Source organism: Centroberyx affinis, unplaced genomic scaffold, assembly GCF_046629955.1.
Source record: "Centroberyx affinis isolate AG114_WGS23_722 - 3 ecotype Tasmania unplaced genomic scaffold, CSIRO-AGI_Caff_v1 ptg002585l_1, whole genome shotgun sequence".
NCBI classification, from domain to species: domain Eukaryota; kingdom Metazoa; phylum Chordata; class Actinopteri; order Beryciformes; family Berycidae; genus Centroberyx; species Centroberyx affinis.
Window position 1 is genome coordinate 68,983 of NW_027280790.1, and position 8,389 is coordinate 77,371.

Sequence of the window (8,389 nt, forward strand, 5' to 3'; positions counted from 1 at the left end):
TCAGTCGAAACCCTACTGTGTATTGTGCACCACTGCAGGAGAGAGAAGCCAGCGAGGAGGCGGGACGACCAGACGGGGGAACGGGGGAAGGGGGTTTGGGGTGTTGTGGAGAAGAAGGCGATTTCATGTTCCCATAATCCCGAAACTGCTGCAGTATGTGTCCTCCCCGGGGCCGTTTCACACCTACATCAAGGGATGAGCGACTAACTCTCGCGGCGGAGGAAACAGACCAAAGTTAACGTACTTATTCCACGAGCAATTAACACGGTGACTCGGCGCAAAACAACAAGCTTGACTCCCGAGTCAGGAGCCCGAGCACCAATCCCGCTATATAGCTCTTGCGGGATTCGCGATATCCACCCCGTCCTGCCCCGGGGGGGGGGGGCCGTCGGCCGATCCAACTGACGGAAGCGGCGAGTGCAGGCGCTCAACTGATGAGATTCCAGTTAGCCGGCGCAGCCAAAGGAGAGAGGCGGGGAAGGAGCCAATAGCCCAGGCGGGAGGGATCTGGGGGCCTCTAAATATCCACCGAAGGCTCCGGGAGCGAGAGGGGGGAGGCAGAGCGAGCGCCTGCCCCCCTCCCTCTATCGCTCTCCTGGGCTGCAGGAGGGAAGAGCGGGGGCTCCATCGGGGAGAATGGAGCAGACAGCATAAAATAAGGGCAGTGCCAGCATATGCACCAGGCCCAGGCAGGCAGACACACAGTGCAAGTGTACGCTCACACACTCTGTCTTTACCTGCTTACTCGTTTACTTAAGTCTTCACACACTCACTCGTTCATTTGCTCACTCGGTCACTCACTCGTTCGCTAACTCATTCACGCGCTCACTCACTCGCACATACAGTCACTCGCTCACGCACACACAAACTCATTCACAGATTCATTCACTCGCTCATTCACACCCTCACTCGTTCACTGACACACTCACTTCATCATTCATTTATTCACTCATTCACACCCTCGCTTGTCCACTCATTCACACACTCGCTCGCTCGTTCCCTCGTTCACTTCGCGCACTCGCACACACACTCATTCACACATGAATTCACGAGCACACTCGTTCACCCACTCACTCGCTCACACACTCACTCATTCACACCCTCACTCGTTCACTGACACACACTCGCTTGCTAACACACTCACTCCCTCATTCATTTATTCACTCATTCACACCCTCGCTTGTCCACTCATTCACACACTCGCTCGCTTGTTCCCTCGTTCACTTCGCGCACTCGCACACACCCTCATTCACACATGAATTCACTAGCACACTCGTTCACCCACTCACTCGCTCACACACTCACTCGTTCACCGACACACACTCGCTCGCTCGCTGACACGATCGCTCGCTCACTTGTTCACTCATGCACACACTCACTCCCTCATTCATTTGTTCACTCATTCACACCCTCACTTGTTCACTCATTCTCACACTCGCTCACTTGTCCACTCATTCACTTCGCACACTCACACACACTCATCCACACATTAATTCACTAGCACACTTGTTCTCCCACTCACTCGCTCATTCATTCATTCACTCATTCACACCCGCACTCATTCACACACTGACTTGCTTACTTGCTTGCTAACACACTTGCTCGCTCACTCACTCACACAGTCACTTGCACACACACAAACACTTTCACGCGCTCACACACTCGCTCGCTAACTCACTCGCTCACTTAACACACTGGCTCACACACTCACTCACTCATTCGCTCAGTCATTCTAACCCTCACTTGACACCTCGTTCACTCCTTCACACACTCACTCGCTCACTTGTCGACTCATTCCCTCATTCCCCTCATTCGCTCACTCACTCACTTGCTCTCTTGTTCACTCATTCACACACTCACTCGCTTACTTGCTTGGTAACACACTCACTCGCTCGCTCACTCACTCACATACATGCATAGTGGCAGTGGTGCAACACACACACACACACACACACACACACACACACACACGCCTCAGGGTGCTGCTGTGAGTGTGTGATTAGAGGAGAAAGTGGGCATAGGAGAATCGAGGACACACACTCACCCCTGTTAAGGTCTTTATGTTATGCAGTGCATTCTGGGCTTCAAGGGCAGCTTTCCTTGTGTAAAACGTGACAAAACAGCAGCCTGGGAGAGAGAGAGAGAGAGGGAGAGAGAGAGAGAGAGAAAGGAGAGAGAGAGAGAGAGGTGGGTGAGCATAAGGAGCAACAAAGAGCATTTTCTCTATTCATCTGCTTGGCATCACCTGTCGACACTGGCAGACGCTGAGTGAATGTTAAGGACAAAACATCCTAGCGGAGAGGAGGAAAATACGTTTGGATTCGTTTCAACGCTGATGACTTGAGCCTCAAGCGACCGCGACCGCACGCCCACACACACACACACACACACACACACACACACGAGTAACACACAAAGAGGCATGAGAGAGGGGAAGAGAGAGGGTTATGCCTCTTCATTAATCCTTGTTTCCTTATTCCCTTATTCCCTTATTCACTCACTCACACAAACACACACAAACTCACACACTCATTCACTCACACACTTGCTCATTCGCTCACACAGTCAGTCAGTCACTCATTCACACACTCACTCATATACTCACTCGCTCATATACACACACTTACTCCGCACACAAAAAAACACAGGGAAGAGACGGAGAGAGGGGAGGGGGTAGGGGGGGTGGGGGTGGGGGAGGGGGTTGGGTCTTCATTAATCTGTGTGTAATCCCTGCAGTCTGGGGCTGAAACACTGCAGCTGTAGGCCATTCTCAAGTCAGCAAAGGAAGAGTGCACCGTCAGGCAGAAAGACAGCAGGAAAACACTTATGCCAGACACAGGGGTGTGACTCCTCTATTCACCTTGTACACACAGCAGCCATATTTTATTCATGTCAATCTCGGGGTTGGAAAGCGGAGGTCTTTCTCAATATTCGTTCTTGTCCGTTCGGAAGTCCCCCGTGAGGCGTTTGAGGTATTATCTAACGGCTGGAGTGCAATTCCACAACAAAAGGATGCAGAGGATGGAAGACGGATAAAGACGCAGGTGGCTCACTTGAGAACCATAAAATATGGAGGATGCGAGTGAAAACGATGCGTGTGCAAACTAGCTAGCACAAATAAACAGAGAAATAAGCAGACTCAACTGTTGTTGTTTTTTTTTTGTGTACCAAAAATGTGAAATGAAAAGGTTGGAAGCCACTTCAAAGGGTTGGATGAAAAGGTGAAAATGTATTGCAGTAACTGCTTAGCATAAAGAGCAATCACAGAACACATTGAACTAGCTTCCAACCTTTTCATTTTAGGCCTATTTGTAAGCGCATATTTTTTCCCCACTGTTCTTTGGTGGATAGGTGGACCAAGAAACGCACCAACATGGTCCTTTGTCATTGTTGAGTGATGATTTATAGTCTTCATCTTTGGTATCCATAACATCTCAATGTAATTCTTCATAGTGGCGCTTCTTTCACAGTCAACTTGTTGATGCTAGCTTAGGGTGACCACATTTTCAAACCCCCAAACCAGGACCCTTAAGTGTACGTGCACATGTATGCGCTTATGCACACACCATAGGCGTTTTCAACAGGATGGGGGACAATTATTTCAGCGCTTAGCACACCTAGTGATGCACCTTTCAACACCATGGACAGCGCCTCAGAAAACCAAAAATGATGTTTTGTCTCTGTAAAATAACACTAGCAAACACAAAACACAAGGATTGCACTGGTCATAGGCTAGCAACAGCCTTGACAACGACACATTGATTGATTGACACACATACAGACAAATCAGTGATTTTGATTGGGTTAGGTAATAATGAGCGGGACAGAACATGATAAATGTCTATGTAAGCACTGAAAACAAGTATAATACTATTATTATTATTTTAATTGTGGTGAAAACCGGGACAATTTGGTAGTGAATGTTGAAAACTGGGACATTTTAGTGTTTTACAGATATTTGTTGGGACTCAGGACATCCATCTTGAAACCGGGACAATCCTGGACAAACTGGGATGTCTGGTCACCGTATGCTAGCTGTGTCTGCTAGCTAACACTGGACTTTAGGCGGCTAAAACTGATACTGTTAAAGCTAGTCGTCGGCTACCACTCACACAATTAGACCTAGTTGACTTGACAGATAAATATAAAGTTAACAAGATGAAGTAGCTTACTGCTAACATTAGCTAACCCTAAAAAACTTGTAAACCGCTAGAGTTTTATCTTCATTATTATGTACCCTCCAGTCCAGTTGCTATAGTTTTTCATTTGGACCTTCTTGGGTGATTTTGCCTGCAGCTCTGCTCATCTCTTGAAGGATAGGTTTGGTGTATATTTTTATTTTATTTTTATTTTTGTCCCAAGACCAGCTGTCTGCCGTTGTTTATATCTGCTAGGCTGTCTTCCTTTGCGTAGTGTTTCCCAGCCCGAGTAGGTCGTTAATCAGCTCCATGTGAATGGGGCAAATTGGTTATGGTTTTTGCCCATATCTTAGACATCAGCCCTTATGACATTTGCCCCACAGTGCATCTTAGTGAAACCCAGCAGTGAGCATCTGGAGCAGGTTTAGCATCCGTATCCCAAAGTCCCTTTGATGAGGCTGGGAGCATAATGGATCTGAATTCCTGCAGTGTCCTCTGGGTGCCAGGGCTGTTGAATAGTTGGCCCTTAGCCTAGCGTCAGCAACGTGATGTGTGTTGTGATTCACATGGTGCAATGCCTCTGTATTAGTTGAGATAACGCTCAGCTTAGTGTTTTCTTCTGTGACCCCCAGCACCAAAAGCTGGGGTGTCAGTTCGCTAAACCCCAAGCTATGGCAAAGCCCCTGCATCTACTGTCAGTATCACTTTGTCACCAAGGCTTCCAAACCAGTTTATACCAGTAAAGATGTGAGTTCTCGGGTAAATTTGATAAATTATTAGATGTAGGTCACCAAACTATCTTGTACAGGCACACGCAGCATAAAGGGTATATGGGTGGCTTCCATATACATATCCGGCAATTTTTGCTTGATCTTTGCTCTCCATTATAATGCTAAAAATTTGGACTCGCTTAGGCTAAGGTAAGGCAGCCCAGCCAAATTGATACTCACGGTGAAAGGCCTCTATAATGGAGGTTAGCATATCTTTAGAGGTATTATGATCTCATTGTCAGGCAAAGTAACTTGCAACTTGAGTGTTAGCTGTGTTTATTATGCCTGGTGCATAATGGATGCAGCAGGTCTACTTGTATAGGAGGGGTAGCTTTTTAGCATTGCCTCGGTATTGTACATTATAATTCCATTATAATTCCAATTGCACCTGTGTTGAAGCTTCGGCCCCTTGTGTGCGATTAGCAATTCCAATAGCACTGTATGAGGGTTAGCTGGTAGCTGAGCGGTGTGAATTATGATTCCGGCGGCATTTTTGCATATCTGTATATGGGGAGGGTTAGCTTTTGGTGTAGCATTAGCAATTCTGATGGCATATAATGTGTATGGGAGGGTTGGCTGTTAGCATTTGCGTTAGCCGCTGTGTGTTGTGATTCCCATGGTGTAGCCGGGCCTGGGAGCCATGCGGCGTGTGCCTGGTTGTCCCAGGTGGTGGGCTGTCAAGACGAGGATCAAAGAGCAGAGTGGACCTCACACACACACACACACACACGCACGCACACACACATGCAGACATTCCCTTCAAGCGTTCCAGTTTCACCTGCTTAAGAGTCAACACACTCACAGCTCGCACACACACACAGCTGTGGAAAGCATTTATTATGATGCGTGTATGGCTTTGTGTATATGTTTTTTATTTATAGAGAAACATATCTCTGCAACGACCTTCAACCGAGTGAAAGGAAACACCGTAGAGTGAACATGAATGTGCTCTTCCCATGTATTCATGTGTGTGTGTGTGTGTGTGTGTGTGCGACTCTCCGGCAGCACAAACATTTACCTGAAGGCCGAGAGGGCTCAGAGCAGGGAGATACACTCTGCTTGTGCTGTTGAAGAGGGACACTCAAAACACACACCAGAGACACACACACACACACACACACACACACACACTGAGAGTGATGGGGGAATCTATTATACATTTGTGTGTGTGTGTGTGTGCAACAGCAAAGAGTGAGAGAGTGAGACGGGGAGGACGTGGGAAAGAAGGGCAGAGAGTGTTTGCGAGAAGAAGGAAAAAAAAAGAAGAGAGAGGAGAGGATAAGGAGAGGCTGTGAGCGGAATAGAGAGCAGAGGAGGGAGACGCCTGTTCATAAATGCTTCATGGCCGCTGAAGGAGGCCTTTGACTGAATGAAGACCCACGGCCCCCTGCCTCTGTCAACACATCTACCCCCCCGTCCAACAACAGGTCAACGCCGGGCCCCGCCGCGCAGGACAGGAGGGCTGCAGAGGAGCCGGGAGGGGGCGGAGGCGGGGGTGGGGGTCGCACCGATATATATCAGCTGCATATTGGCTTTTTATTCAAGAAGCCTGTGAGGCCTTGGAATGTAATTTTTACTTTCTTTGTCTGCACTAACTGCACTTTCATTCTTTATCCCAGGGTTTCCCCCTTACCTTTGGATAGGTGTTGTGGGTCACTCTATAGGCCCTAAGGAGCCGCCAACCCACCTTGAACAGCTTCAATAGCGTGGGTTTCAATGGAGAGTTTTAGAGTCACATGATGGTCTAAATGCTGTTTCAGAGGTTTTTCCAACCCGGCATGCATAACATTCTAGAGAAAACACTGGATTCTTGTTATTTTTTCGGAAATTTTAGGCATGAAAATGGTCAAATTTGAAGAATATTGGCACAAAATATCTGCTATCGGCAGCTTCAACACAAAAATATACAGTAGGTATCAGCCTTCCAAAAATCGGTTTAACCCTAGTAGGAGAGTCAACCCAAATGAGCAACAAATTTTCAAAGGTAAAAAAACATATTGAAACAGTTTTGGAAACTGTTTTGAACTGATATCAGGAAGATATTTGGCCAGAATGGATGCACGGTTTATTAACAGGGAGAAAACAGAGAGAGGGAGGGAGGGAGGGAGGGAGGGAGGGAGGGAGGGAGAGCGGAGAGGAGGAAAGAGCGGCGCTGATGTGAGAAAAAACGGGTTGAGGGAGGTTGGTGGTGAGAGGAGGGGGGGGGGGTGGTGGTATCACAGAGCTTTACCCCAAGTCCCTGCACCCCCGGCTGGGCTGCCGCTCTCAGACTGCACCCGGACCCCTGGTTGTGGCGGCGGGGCGGGCGGGAGCGCTCTCTCACCCCAGGCTCCACCCCCCCACCCCCCCACTCCCCCCTCCCCTCGCCTCTTGGGCTCCACTCAACCGCTGACCCACATTAACTACACTCTACTGCAATTACTGCTCACACAGGCCTCTGGGTGGCATGGGATATACACTCCTTCTCTCTCTCTCTCTCCGTTTCTCTCTCTCCCCGTTTCCTCCTCTCGCTGTTTCTCTCATCTCCCCCTCCCCCCACCCCACCCCACCCCCCCCTCTCTCTCTCTGCGCCTGTAAAAAAAATGTCTCTTCATGTGCATAATTTATGTGTGTCAAAGACCCACTGAGTGACAGGGATGGGGGAAAAAAAAAAAACGAGAGAGAGGAAAAAATGTATCCCGGCGTTGACGGCGCAATAAAGAACAGATTGTCAGATGGAAAAATAGGGAGTGGATGAGTGGATCGCTTCAAACAATGCTGCGTTTCTGACGGGCATTTGGCGGATGTTCTAATCCTGTTTGCGTAGGAACCGGTCCAGCTCTCCGCACTTCACAAATCTATACAATCCACTGGTTACTTTGGTGGAAAAGCACCAGCGTCGCCCCGTTCCAAATCCCCCCCCCCCCGTCAGAAATCCACTGCGAAAAACAACAAGAGCACTTTTCCGGAAATCAAAGCCGCTTTCTGGCCGACCCCCGAAATGCTCGGAGAGAGAAAAAAAAAAAACATTCCGGCTCTGCGACTTCGCTTATAACCCGGCAACTGGCTCTATCACTTAGGCATGCATAAGTATAAACACACACACACACAGTCGCACACACACACACACACAGGCGTTTCAGACAGACAGACAAAAAAAAAAAAAAAAAAAAAAAAAAAAAGCGCGAATACAGTCACACAAGACAAGAAAGACACACACGCTGAGCCTGAGACTCCACGCACACAATCCTCCATCCCATTAAAATCCACCTGCAGCCGCTCTCTAATTGGGCCTGGGTAGGCCGCTAACAAAGCTAACGTCTTGTTAAGGCGATATAATTGGCCGCTCTGCTTTCGGAAAGAATGAAATAAATCAGTCCGCCAGTCTCGGGTCGGCCCCGTCTCAACTGAATCCATTAGAGCAGATAATTGTCTCGGACGCGGCGCGCTCGCTCGGCTCGGGGGGAGAGGATGCAGCCGGCCTGCGGTTTCAAAGCGAAT

The 8,389-nt window shown here is 48.6% G+C and overlaps 1 protein-coding gene across 1 annotated transcript in view; it reads right to left on the reverse strand.

The window, feature by feature from the left end:
- LOC139656941 (CUGBP Elav-like family member 2) overlaps positions 1-2,123 on the reverse strand; it is a 47,693-nt gene extending 45,570 nt beyond the window's left edge. Inside the window, exon 1 of the mRNA XM_071534585.1 lies at positions 2,045-2,123. The gene's annotated coding sequence lies outside the window, so the exon portion shown is untranslated. The remainder of the gene's footprint in view (positions 1-2,044) is intronic.
- Between the last annotated feature and the right edge of the window lie 6,266 nt (positions 2,124-8,389).